This window comes from Vulpes vulpes, chromosome 14 (genome assembly GCF_048418805.1).
Source record: "Vulpes vulpes isolate BD-2025 chromosome 14, VulVul3, whole genome shotgun sequence".
Taxonomy (NCBI): domain Eukaryota; kingdom Metazoa; phylum Chordata; class Mammalia; order Carnivora; family Canidae; genus Vulpes; species Vulpes vulpes.
Genome location: NC_132793.1, coordinates 132,534,548 through 132,547,520, shown reverse-complemented (window position 1 = coordinate 132,547,520; position 12,973 = coordinate 132,534,548). Strand labels below are relative to the sequence as shown.

At 49.4% G+C, this 12,973-nt stretch overlaps 1 long non-coding RNA gene across 1 annotated transcript; it reads left to right on the top strand.

The window, feature by feature from the left end:
• The first annotated feature begins 1,902 nt into the window (after positions 1 to 1,902).
• Positions 1,903 to 4,887, top strand: LOC140595519 (uncharacterized). Its single transcript, XR_011997216.1, has 2 exons — positions 1,903 to 2,422; positions 3,020 to 4,887. It is a non-coding gene; the product is annotated as an uncharacterized lncRNA (long non-coding RNA).
• The last annotated feature ends 8,086 nt before the right edge of the window (positions 4,888 to 12,973 follow it).

Below are 12,973 nucleotides of genomic sequence, written 5' to 3'. Positions count from 1 at the left end.
CTCTCTCTCTCTCTCTCTGCCCCCCCCCCCCCCATGAATAAATCTTAAAAAAAAAAAAAAAAGGCAAGGAGAACCCTCCTACACTGTTGGTGGGAATGCAAACTGGTACAGCCACTCTGGAAAACAGTATGAGGGTTCCTCAAAAACTTAAAAATAGAGCTACCCTATGACCCAGCAATTGCACCTTTAGGTATTTATCAAAAGGTTACAAATGGTAATCCGAAGGGGCACATGCACCCCGATGCTTATAGCAGCAATGTCCACAATAGCTAAAATACGGAAAGAGCCCAGATGTCCGTTGGCAGATGAATGGATAAAGAAGATGTGGTATAGACCCACAATGGAATACTGCTCAGGCATCAGAAAGCATGAAATCTTGCCATTTGCAACACAGTGGATGGAACTAGAGGGCATTATGCTAAGCAAAATAAGTTAGAGAAAGACAAATACCCTATGATTTCACTCATGTGGACCTTAAACAAAACAGTTGAACATAGGGGAAGGGAAGGAAAAATTAAGATGAAATCAGGGAGACAAACCATAAGAGACTCTTCCCTCTAGGAAACAAACTGAAGGTCACTGGAGGGGGGGATGGGTGGGAGGATGGGGCAACTGGGGGATGGGCATTAAGGAGGGCGCCTGATGTAATGAACACTGGGTGTTACATAAGACTGAGGAATCACTGAATTCTATCTCAAACTTGGAAAAAAAAAAAAAGCAAAACAGCTTTAGTGGTATTATAAAAGTCCTTTTGGCCATGCTGACCTCCTGAAAAGGTCTCGGAGACCCTACAGGCCCCTAGACCATGCTCTGAGTCTAGTTGTGTTTCTCACATTTAGTCAGACCTCCTGAAAATTGTGTGTCTAGTTTGCACTAGTTGCTTGCAGCACACTTGTAGTGAACCATGCTTTGTCGTGTCCACATGAAGGGAGGCTATCGGGGAGAGTGATCGAGAATTTTTTATTACCAAAATGAAGTTGGATCCTTTGTTTTCAGCGTCAAACAATATCCTCTTGAGGAAGGTTCAGGCTGACAAGTCTTTACTTCTCAGAACCAGGAATAGCTACACTGCCCAGCAGTCACTCCATCTACCCTGTGAGCCTCGTGTGGGTAGCTTGTTTCCCTCTGGCTGGCAGGAAGCTCAGCCATAGTTGTGCTCCAGCTTTTTACAAAGTACCTAAGCCCTTGTGGAATTTATGTGGGCCACCGCACTCACTTTATCCTTTCCCCCTCCAGACCTTGTCTTCTTTGCTTTCTCACTCCAGTGTCCTATCCTGTACGTTAGATCCCTCGTTTGAAAATGAGCCAGGGCACAAACAGTATTTATTCAGTTAGAAACCACTAACAACCTAGGAAGGGAAATGAAGTCACAAATAAGATCGAGATGATGCGGAACATGAAAAGTGCCCTCCCAGATGTTCGGGGTGTCTTCCGACGCTAGCATTCACCAGCCCTGGGCCCCTGTAGTTCTACTCCTGATGCAGCAGAAATGCAATTGTAGATTCATCCGTAGACATGTACCAGAATGTTCACAGCGGCCAAATGCCCGTCAACAGTACAATGGAAAAATAAGCTGTGATATACTCACATGATGGGATACGATACAGCAATGAGAATGAACAATACAATGAAGCCGCAAACAATGCTGAATAAATGAAGCCAGTTGCAAGAGTACTTTTAGATTCCATTTGGATGAATAAAAACAGGATAAATTAAGCCATGCAGTTAGAAGTTCGGGCGGGGGCTACTCTCGGGAGGGGGAGGGTTAGTAACCGGGAAGTGCTAGAGGCGTCTTCACGGGGCTGCTAGGTCCTACTTTTCGATCCGGGTGCGGGTTACACGGGTGTATTGAGTTTATGGAGACTCCACTGAGCTCTATGAGAAATTCACGTTCTTTTCTAGATGCACGTCATCCTCAAAGCTTTTTTAAAAACGGTGCAGAGATTGGCTTGAGAAGAAAAAGAAGTTGAATCGGGAACTTTCCAGAGAACCATGCTGTTCAGTGGAAGGAGCAGAGGCTCTAGGAGGGGCGGTAAAACGTACCCTGTAGGACTGCTGGGGACAGTGGGGACCCTGGAGGTAAAGTGGGCCCAGCCAATGCCAGGGCCAGCGGAGGCCAGATCAGTGAGAGCCGCTATGTATCATCAGTGGAGCAGCTGAGACTCCGCGGAGCTGTGAAGCATGCGGGGATTCAGACTCATGAGTGACAAGGCTGTGGACTTAGCAAAGCTACGCAGGTGTGGGGGGGAGACCCCCCGGCGGTGGCCTGGAGCAGGCACTCGTTAGTGTCTGGAGGGAGAGGGGGGCAGACGAAGGCGGCAGCCTCAGACCACGTGGCGGTCACCCTGGAACGTCAAGGTCACCCCGATCCGTCCTACTTAATTCATAAACGCCTTCAGATGTGTCAATGGCCATGTGACAGGTGAGATTTTATCTTTTGAATCTGATTTAAAACCATAAGCTTGCATTGTGGTTTTGGGTTTTTTATTTTTTTTTTTACTTTTTTAGAGATTTCCGCCCGGGGGTGTAGCTCAGTTGGAGAGCACGTGCTTTGTATGCCTAAGGCGGTGGGTGCGATGCCCCATAAGGGGCGCCTGGGCGGCTCAGTCCATCAAGCACCTGCCAGGGGCTCAGATCATGATCCCAGGGTTCTGGCATCTAGCCTGTGGGGCCCCCTTGCTCAGCAGGGAGCCCACTTCTCCCTCTCCCCCTGTCCCTCTGCCTTCCGTTCTCCCTCTATCAAGTGAATAAATAAAATATTTTTAAAGAATTTTCCAGGGCAGCCCCTGGTGGCTCAGCGGTTTAGCGCCACCTTCAGCCCAGGGTGTGATCCTGGAGACCTGGGATCAAGTCCTCCGTCGGGCTCCCTTGCGTGGAGCCTGCTTCTCCCTCTGCCTATGTCTCTGCCTCTCTCTCTCTCTGTGTCTCTCATGAAAAATCTTTTTTTTTCTTCATGAAAAATCTTTAAAAAAATAATAAAAGAATTCCCCAATGACACTAATTTTATTGTATTTTACAGGGCTGCCGTAGATTGGCGCTTAGAAATGAAAACGGGGCTTGGCCCCAGGTTGGCTGAAAAGCACTGAGCTGGAGGCTCAATCCCACGTTCTCAGGTCCAGGCCAGTGCAAGGCTCTCAAGTCCTCACTATGCTCAGCAAGCTCCCCGTGCTCCCGGCCTGCCCGAGGCTCCTCTGTTCTGCTGCATGAGCAGATGAGAGCACCCTGGTCTCAGCCCGGGAGGGGACTCCTCGGAGAGGCAGAGGCCAGTTCACGCTCCCAGACCTCTCCTGCTCGTGCCTGGGGCCTTCTGCAGGAAATGCCCGGCTCCCTGGCATCCCTGTGTGTGGGGGACGGCAGGGAAGCCCCTGGGGTGTCTGCTGTGGCATCCCGCTGAACATGTGCCCCAAGAAGGCATTAACCCCATGGCCACCGGCCCCAGCGGAGGGGTTCCCAGGTGGTGGCCCCTGGCTTGCCCTCCCTGAGGCTCTTCCAGCTGACTGGAAGCTGGAGCAGCCCTTCACTCCTCCCCTAAGCGGCCTTTCCCAAACCCTGACCATCTGAACGTACCAGGGAGAAAGGAGGAGTCCCTGCTGCTCCTCAGGAGAGTTGGGGAACAGTCTTCAGCCCTCTCCTCCTCCCGGGGCTCTCTGGGTGGCCGTACATAATGGAAATGAAATGCAATAAATGAATGAATGAATGAATGATGCTCGGTCCAGAACCTTTGGGTTGCAAGTGACAGAAAACCAAACCCAAAATGGTGCAAAAGGGAATTCAGTCGTCACAATCCGTCTACATCGCCGTGATCATTTTTTTCAAATACAAAAGTCCTAGGTCACAATCATTTGTGAATGGGAAAGTGTTACACCCAGAGCCCCAAGGAAGAGGCGCTGGATCTCCTAGACAGTTACAGGCTTCACGTCCCCCGGTAGGCGTCAGCGGCTCCCCTTGCCAGCACCTCGCTCCCTCTCTCACGGGAACATTGCACCCCTCTTCTCTTCTCCTCCCACTCCCTGTTGGCTCGTCCCACCCTGTCCGTCGCCCTGCTCCGGGTGAAGCCGACTTTACGCGGGAGTAGGCATGTGATCCACGTTTGGCCAGTCCGTGGGTTGGGCAGACTCCTGGCCTGTGTGGTCAGACTAGAGGAGGGTGACGTCTTCACCAGATTCGGAGGTGTTGGCAGCCTTCTTGCCGCCATGAGGGCAGAGCTGGTCTACCGAACGCTGTTGGAGGAGGAAACAGCAGAAGAAAGAAGCCAGGTCCTGATGCTGCTGTTTCCACCGCCTGGATCCACTTGTGTCTGAAGCAAGGAGATTTCTGGATTAATAAGTACTGTTAATTTCCTTTTTGCACCATTTTATTTATTTATTTTATTTTTATTTTTATTTTTATTTATTTATGATAGTCACACAGAGAGAGAGAGAGAGGCAGAGACACAGGCAGAGGGAGAAGCAGGCTCCATGCACCGGGAGCCCGACGTGGGATTCGATCCCGGGTCTCCAGGATCGCGCCCTGGGCCAAAGGCAGGCGCCAAACCGCTGCGCCACCCAGGGATCCCATGCACCATTTTAGATTGGGTTTTTGTCGCATGCAACCAAGAGTTTTGACTAGGCATCTCACTTATATTGTAAAGAGTTGTGGGGTGTTTGTTTTGAGGGGGGGCGCGGGCAGGGGGGAGAATCTGAAGCAGGCTCCACCCTCAGCACGCAGCCCGATGCAGGGCTCTATCTCACGGCCCTGAGATCATGACCTGAGCCAAAATCTAGAGCCTGGGGCTTAACCCATTGGGCCACCCAGGCGCCCCTTAATTTTATGATCTGAATTACTTTTCTGAAATGTGTTTCACATGTCATTTCCACCTTAAATAAAGGATGTTGGACATGATTCAGCAGCTCTTTATGACTTGGGTTTGTTGTGATTGTACAGCTGTGCCTGAGGGGCTGCGGGATGGGTCAGGCGCTTACCTGCTGTGCTGGTGAGCTTTCCGGGTCCCTTATCTGTCTCTGCCCTGCCTCACAGCTGGTAAGGAGCAGGCTCCGGCTTCATCTCCCAGTCTGCAGTGAGATTGGGAAGCACTTAGCCAAAATTTTGGAATCTGGCGTCAAATGAAAGTAACCACCTTTCATGTGGATTTGGAAGCTCTGATACAGTTGAATTGCAAGGGCTTTGTGACATTTTGGCTGCCCCAAGGATATTTTTTTTTTCTTTTTGGTTTTTGCCTTTTATTTCTGCATGGTTCTGGATAGATGAGGTTTCCTGATTTTTCTGTTGGTTGAGACTTTTACTGCAACAAGCTTTCCAAACACTAGAGGATTGTGCAGTGTGAGCAAGTGAGCGAGGGCCTGGGATGTCTTACAACAGCAGGATTAACTCCGTCGCCTTCAAAGAAGGGACAGAAACCGACAGCAATATTCTGAACCCCAGGCTGACCTTCACCGTGTTTTGCCTCTTTTCTAAAATAGGCCCTTTCTTTTCAACCTCTAATCACACACACTGGCTTGGGAGAGGAGGGGAGGAAAAACAACCAAGCGCGCTTGTATCAGAGAGAGCAGTTCACTTAAGGCAGATGTGGAATCAATTTGGGCAAACGTGGGTCGCCAGCTTCTGAACTTTTCTGCTGAGCATATGCACCCTGGAATACATCGGAGCCGCTTAAGCCTCGTAAATGCGATGCTGGAACATTTGGGTGACCATGTGCAAGGGGCATGCAGCTTGCTGCCCTCTGGAGCTGAGGGAAAACCCAGAGGGGCACATCCTCTCTGGGCAGCTCAAATGAAGAGATTTGTGTTTAGAAAAACATCCAAAATCCAAAAAACCAAACCGAAGTCTGGTTTGGAGATTCCCAGGAAAATGGCACCTCTGGTGATTTATCTTGTGGAATAAGCAAAACCTGCCTTCTGAAATGGTGATTTTTTTTTTTTTAATTTTTATTTGTGCTCCCACTTGACGTGGGCTCACATTACAGAGATGAAATACCCGAGCACACAACCGTCATTTGGTGTTTGTAACCCAGGGAGCAGGACTCGGCTTCTGCGGGTCCCTGCCTTTTGCACGTTGGTCTGTGGCTCTGGGGGAGAAGTCAGGCAGAGGATGGAGAGTCCCAAAAGGGTCACTCTTGGTTGGGTGTTGTTGTTTTCTCACCAAACACCCGACTCTTTTTTTTTTTTTAAGATTTATTTATTTATTCATGATAGACATAGAGTGAGAGAGAGAGGAAGAAACACAAGCAGAGGGAGAAGCAGGCTCCATGCCGGGAGCCCGACGTGGGACTTGATCCTGAGACTCCAGGATCACACCTTGAGCCAAAGGCAGACGCTCAACCGCTGAGCCACCCAGGGATCCCCCAGACACCCAACTCTTACTTCGTTTGGGCTCTCCCTGAACTTTGCACCGGCTCTTGCCAAAACGCAGTGGCTTTGGGTGATGGAGGGACGGTGATCCCAGTGAGCACCAATGAACCTGGCACAGCCCGTCCCGGAAGCCCCGGCCTCCTGGATGTGCTTCCAGCAAGGCAAAGGGAAGACAAGTAAGGGCAGTTGATTCTCCAGTGTCTAGAATGGCTAACACAGTTACATAAACAGAGTAGGTGTTGTGGGCTGAACTGTGTCCCCTCAGGATTCATATGTTGGGGTTTTGACCCCACAAGCACCTCTGTATTTAGAGACCGGGTCTCAGAGAGAGGATTAGGATCAAGAGGGGGCATCAGGCTGCATCCTAATCCTGGTGTCCAGGGAGGAAAGACTGTGGAGACACAGAAAGAAGAGAGGCCTCAGAAGGAACCAAGCCTGCCCATACCTTGAGCTTGGACTGTGAGAAAATCCATTTCGGTTGTCAAAAGCCGCCCAGTCTGTGGGACTTTGTTATGGTGGCCCTGGCAAACGAATGCAGTGGCTGCATCCGCTGGATGTCGTTGCATCATCTCTCACGAATATCCTTCTCCTTGCTCAACACAGGAGGCAGGTGAGGCCAGAGAAGGCCAGGGGACTTGGCCAAGGTCACTCAGCTGGGGGTTTTGGGGGGGCAGGTGTAGAACTTGGGCCTCTAGGCTGCCCCTTCCACACTCTCACTTCACCCGGGGAGGAAATGGCATACTTCGGAGAATCTAGGGTCGCTCTTTCCTTTGGAGGATATTTTGATACATGCAAAATTGTCCTTAAAAAGCACAGTGAGTGAATTTCACCCATTAGGAGATAAAGAAGCTGCAATGACAAAATGCTGAATATTCACATCTAATGAGCTTTCTGTGGGAAACAGCTGCATGGCACATGAAGAATGGACACATTTACTCCTTCTAAAGGACACACTTACTCGTTCTGGGAGCAATGTGGTGTAATGACATGCCTGGCACCGTACCTGGCCCAGAGCAGGCTCTCAGTACCTCCCTTACTCTTTGGACAAATGACATGATTGTCCTCTCCAGACCTCTTGCTCGTTGTGTGTAAAATGTGGGGAGGGACCCCTCATGTTCTAATGGAGAGACCTGGTTTCAAGCTTCAACCTCACTTCGGGATCCCAGGTAAAGTCACCCTATCCCCCTAGGGCTCAGTTTGCCATAACTGTAAATAGAGAATTGATTACAAACTCTCTAAAGATGCCTCTTAGCTGAAAAGCCCTGAGTCTGATGGCCTAGATGTTCCTGCATCCCTTTCTGACTCTACCAACCTCTGATTTTTTTTTTCCAACCTCTGATTTTATTGGTTTTGGAATTGATTTGTTTCAGAGACTTTTTTTTTTTTTTTAAGCCTAAGTAAAAATAAAATAACACTTTCCCTTCAGTCAGGCTAATCCCAAGCAAGCAGCTCAACAGATGAGCAAAGAAGTGTCAAGGAGACAAATAGAAGTGAGGACAACCACAGCAGGGGCGTTCCAAAGCCTGTTTCTTTTCAGCCAAAGGTGATCCTTGGACAATTACTCTCATCTGTGGGACAGCAGGTAGAAAAGGAAGACCTGAGAACTTGCTCCGACAAACAAGGAAGGATTGTGAGCAAGAGGAAATATGAATTTTCTCAAAGCCTTGTTCTTAGGTTCCGTTTTGAACTTCAGGGGGTGTCTTGTTCCCGAATGGTTATTTTCCCAGAACTCTTAGCAACAGGTTTATGTCACCACCCTGACCTCCCAAAGTGGGTGCCCCAAGGCAGGAACCCGGAATGTAGGTTTCTGAAAGAATGTCACACACAGGAAATGCTGCTGCATTGGGGTTTAATTCTTGATCTGGTTTTGAATATCTTGTGTGTGTTGGGGTGGGGGGGTGGGGTATGGGTGTGGTAGTAAATAATGTGATTGATTTCTGTTTGAAGCAGAACTTTCCGAAGCTCTACACCCAAGCAGTCAGGTACCTTGGGCAGCCAGGTGCTCGTCCCAGCCATGCCAACCTGGGGAAATGATTTTTTAGAATTCCCCTCTCAGACTTGGTTTCTGAGTTGAAGGGAGAGTCTTTGGATTTTTTGTAATATTCGAGAAATGAGACCTTGTTGGTGTGGATTTGAGTCTTAGAAAAGGCCACAGGCCATTCAGAGCAAGACCTGTGGCTTAGAGGGGTTCTCTGGGTCCTGCACGCCCGGCAGAGGAATGCAGCCTGAGACACGTGGGAGGAAGGAGGGAAGCAGAGCATCGTCATTTTGTAACTCCGGGGGAAATCATCGATTCGGGCAATGATCCCCAGTGGATGAACTCGTTAGGTGACAGACGGATGGGGGACTTGGCGATGGGGGGTATCAGGCTGCGCTCCCCGAACCAATGATCAATCTGAGCGCCACAGAAAGTAGGACAGGGTGCGTTTCCCAAAGTGCTGCAACCCCAGCCTGCAGTACCTGCGGGAGGTGTCCCTGCCTGTTGTGCCCCCAGAGCCAACACTTCCATTTACAGGAAGTGGGGAGGACTCGGGGAACAGGTACAATGACTTCCATGAGACCACAAAGAGGCAAAGGGACAAATCCAGAAAGTAGGTCATTTTGCAGGACTACTGACCCCATTTCTACAAGGTAGCCGTGTGAGATAAAGATAGCGGCAGGAGTATTCGAGATGAAAAGAGGGTGGGAAAAAAAAAGATTAAAAGAGACTGAAGAGACATAACAGGCTCACGTAATGTATGGATCTTCTTGAACAAGCCAGCTCTAAAAGGGACATTTCTGCAACGGCTGGGGAGATTTGCTTATAGGCGAGGCGTAGGATAATATCAGAGGATCACTCTTAATTTCGCGAGGCACAGTCGTCAATCTGTGGTTATATGACACAGCCTGGAGATGTTTCAGAGCGACAAGAGAGTAGGCGTGAAGAAACGCTGGCCTTGAAATGCATCCGCCAGGAATCAAAAGCAGAGCACATTAAAGATGAAGTAAATGTCGCAGAAACTTGATAATGAGAATGCATCTGCATGGGCCACGGGGCTCCTTGGGCGGGGCTCCTTGTTTTTGTTGGAAATTTAAAAAATAAATAATAAACAGTGGGAGGAGGAAGTGGTGGTGACTTTCAAGAACTGGTCACTCTGAAGGTGGGCGTCAGGCCATAGGCTCTCTATGGTCCCTTTTATGTCAGATCATAAATAAATTCCCTCCAAGGGAAAGAGGAGAAAAGGGAGGCACTTTCACCTATGTGGGTATGAAGCATCTCTAGGGTATACGTTTAGGATAAAGCAAGGGACAGAATAATGGGCCCAGAATACTACTATTCAGGTAAAAACAAAAGGGGGAGAGGGGAGTAAGTCTGCTTTCCTCTGAAAGGACCCACATCAGTGGCTGCTTCAGAGGAGAGAAATGAGTGGCTGGGCCACGGTGGAAGGGAAACTTATTTGCACACCATCTGCCGTGCGGTACCTTTCGAATGTGGGACAATATGCACGTCTTACCTGTTCAAAAAATGCAATTAAAAAAAAAAAAAGAGCCATGCATTTATTTCTCTAGCTTAAGCAGGGCATCTGCAGTCTAAATCAGGTCTTAGACTTGAAGGATTTTAGATTTGGGGGGATGTCTACCTCATTTATGCCTCTCTCTCTTTCAAGGCCTACCTCCCTCAGGACCTGCTGAAGGAACAGGCCTGGGAGACGAGTCTGGGCTGCAGCCACAGCTCGCCGACCAGGCTGAACCAAAGACCCACTCTTCACTCTCTCTCTCTCTCTCTCTCTCTCTCTCTCTCGTGTGGACAGGTGCATCACTCTCACATTTCTTCTTTTAATTAAACACAATTTTTAGTTTTGGCAAAACATACATAGCATAACACGTACCGTCTTAACCATTTTTAAGTATAGAACTCAATAAATACGCCCATATTGCTGTGCAGCCAACCTGCAGGATTCTTTTCATCCTGCAAAACTGAAACTATATCCATGCAACAGCGCCTCCCCGAGCTCCCCAGCCCCTGGCCGCCACCCTTCTACCTCCTACCTCCACGCATATGGCGGCTCTGCGTGTGTCAGGTGAGTGGAATCACAGTCTCTCTTCTTGTGCTTACCTTGCTTCACTGAGCATCATATCTTCGAGGTCCATCCATGATGCAGCAGGTGTCAGATTGTCTTTCCTATTCAAGGCTGAGTAATATTCCGGTGTGGGAGCGTGCGCTCATGCACGTGTGTGTGTGTGTGTGTGTGTGTGTGTGTGTGTGTCTATACCACATTTTGTGTATACATTTACCTGCTGATGGACACTTGGGTTGCTTTTAGCTACCTTAGAGCTTAAATATAATATAGCTAAAAATATATATATATACATATAATATAGCTACTGGAAGCCATACCAGCTTCTAGTGTTATTTAGAATAATGCTGCTACGAACATAAGTGTACGAATAACTCTTCAAGACCGTGCTTTTCCTTCTTTTCTGTATATACCCAGAGGTGGGATCGCTGGATCACACACTAATTCTGCTTTTTGGAGCCACCTCCATGCTCTTCTTCGGAGTGGCTACACCATTTCATATTCCCACCAACAATGCGGCAAGTGTTCCACATCCTCGCTAACCTTATTTGCTGGGGTTTCCTTGTGGTCCTCTTGTTTTGTTGTTGTTTTTGTTTTTGTTTTGTTCTTTTTTGATGGGAGCCACCCTCAGGGGTGTGAGGTGGTTTCTGTTCGCCTGGTGTCAGTTGCTCCTTGACCTGATTCCTCCTCTTCAGTCGTGCTCTCTTGCCACAGCCGTCACCAAATCTGTCAGTTTTGTCAGGGCTTCGAGTTTGTTAAACGTCCCAAGACATTCATTATTGGCTTCTCTGTGACTTTTGGAGGCCAAAGACTTTGCCGACCGACACGTTGTTGTTTCTACTTCAGACAGCTGATCTCCGACACGACGCAGTGGAAGAGAAGAGCCAGAAGGTCCCGGGTGGGCAAGCCAACTCAAGCCAGCTCTAGAATGTCCGTTCCTCAGCAAGCTCCTTGCAGGAGGTTGCTTCTTCTGGTGAATATTTGTTGAGATCTTTGGTGTTGTTTACAGTTGCGGGCAGATTTTAGTAGTCTCCCTGAGGACCAGAGGACCTGAAGTATGAGTAGGGTCCTTAAGCCTCTCCAGCCTGCCCAGGAATGTATGATGAAGGAAGGCACCATGTGAACATCTGAGGGAAATCACCCCAGCAAGAGGGCCCAGCAAGTGCAAAGGTCCTGAGGCCCTGGAGTCCCGACTGGAGGGGCGAGGAAGCCAGAGGGGCCGGAGCGGCACTGTGAGAGAGGGCAGTGGTGGGGATGGGGACAGAGGGAGCAGCCACGGCAAAGGAGGGTGTTCCTTCACTCGGGCTGCCATAGCAGAGCACCACAAACTGGGTGGCTTTGAGCAACCAGCTTGTTGTCCGTGGTTCTGGAGGTGAGACATCCAAAATCAAAGCATCAGCAGGGTTGGTTGGATCCTTCTGGAGGCTTTGAGGGAGAACCCATCCCATGCTTGTCGCCCAGCCTCCGGTGGCTGTGGCGAATCCTTGGCACTCCCTGGCTTGTAGACGCATCCATCCAGTGACTGCCTCTGTCTTCACATGGTGTTCTCTCCATGCATCTGCGTCCAAACTTCCCTCTTCTGATAAAGACACCAGTGATCTTGGATTAAGGGCCCTCCCTTCTCCCCTATGACCTTATCTTACCTAATTGCATCTGTAGCACCGCCCCCACCCCATTTCCACATAAAGGCACACTCTGGGGTCCTGGGGGTCAGGACTTCAGTGTATCTTGTTGGAAAACACAATTAAGCTGACAAAGAAGGGCAACACTGTGCTGAACTAGAGAGCTTAAAAAGAGAGAGAGAAGGAAAGAAAGAAAAAGAAATCACAGGGTAAGCAGAGGCCTTGCAGTGACAGAGGCCCAGAGATCCCGAAACTACAGCCTCCTTGGACCTAGAAGGTGGGGAGTGTGGGGGCCAGAGCCATCACTGAAGCCAGGAGATGAAGGCCGCAGGAACATGCGCCCCCAGACCTAGGCAGGCCGGGCTCAGGGGTCCCACACGTGGGTTGCAATGTGGCGTGGTTAGGATAGATGTTAACAGCAAGGACTCTTGAGCTAGACTCCCTGGGTGCAAATCCAAATGTTACCATTTCGAGCCGTGTGTTCTTAGGCAAATTACTTATCCTCTCTGTTTTTTGGTTTCTTTACCTGAAAATGGGGGAAAAGAGGGTTGTCACAGGGCTAACTATGTCAATATGGGAAAAGCACTCCCTCCCCTCCAACCTCCTCATTTCCTGCTGGTAACTTGCCATTGCTGCTTCTGACTTCCCCGGTGCTCATTTTCCACCGACGGAACCCAACTGACAGTCAAAGAGCAGAAGGATCCAGGAGATTCCGAGTCCCAGAAGGACAGAGTATGGATCTGGAAGTTAAGCGCAGAGTTAAGGGCACCCCCTCCATACCCTGGGCTGGTCTTGCTGAGAAATCCAAGGCAACATCATGAAAACAGAGTAGTTCCCTGGGCCACTTCTCCTGGGAAGGGGCGATGTAGCAGTTAGTGCTCTGCTCACCCAAAATTCCACGCGCTTCCCACAGTCTGCTTGGGGCCACACGTCTACTTTGGGCCAA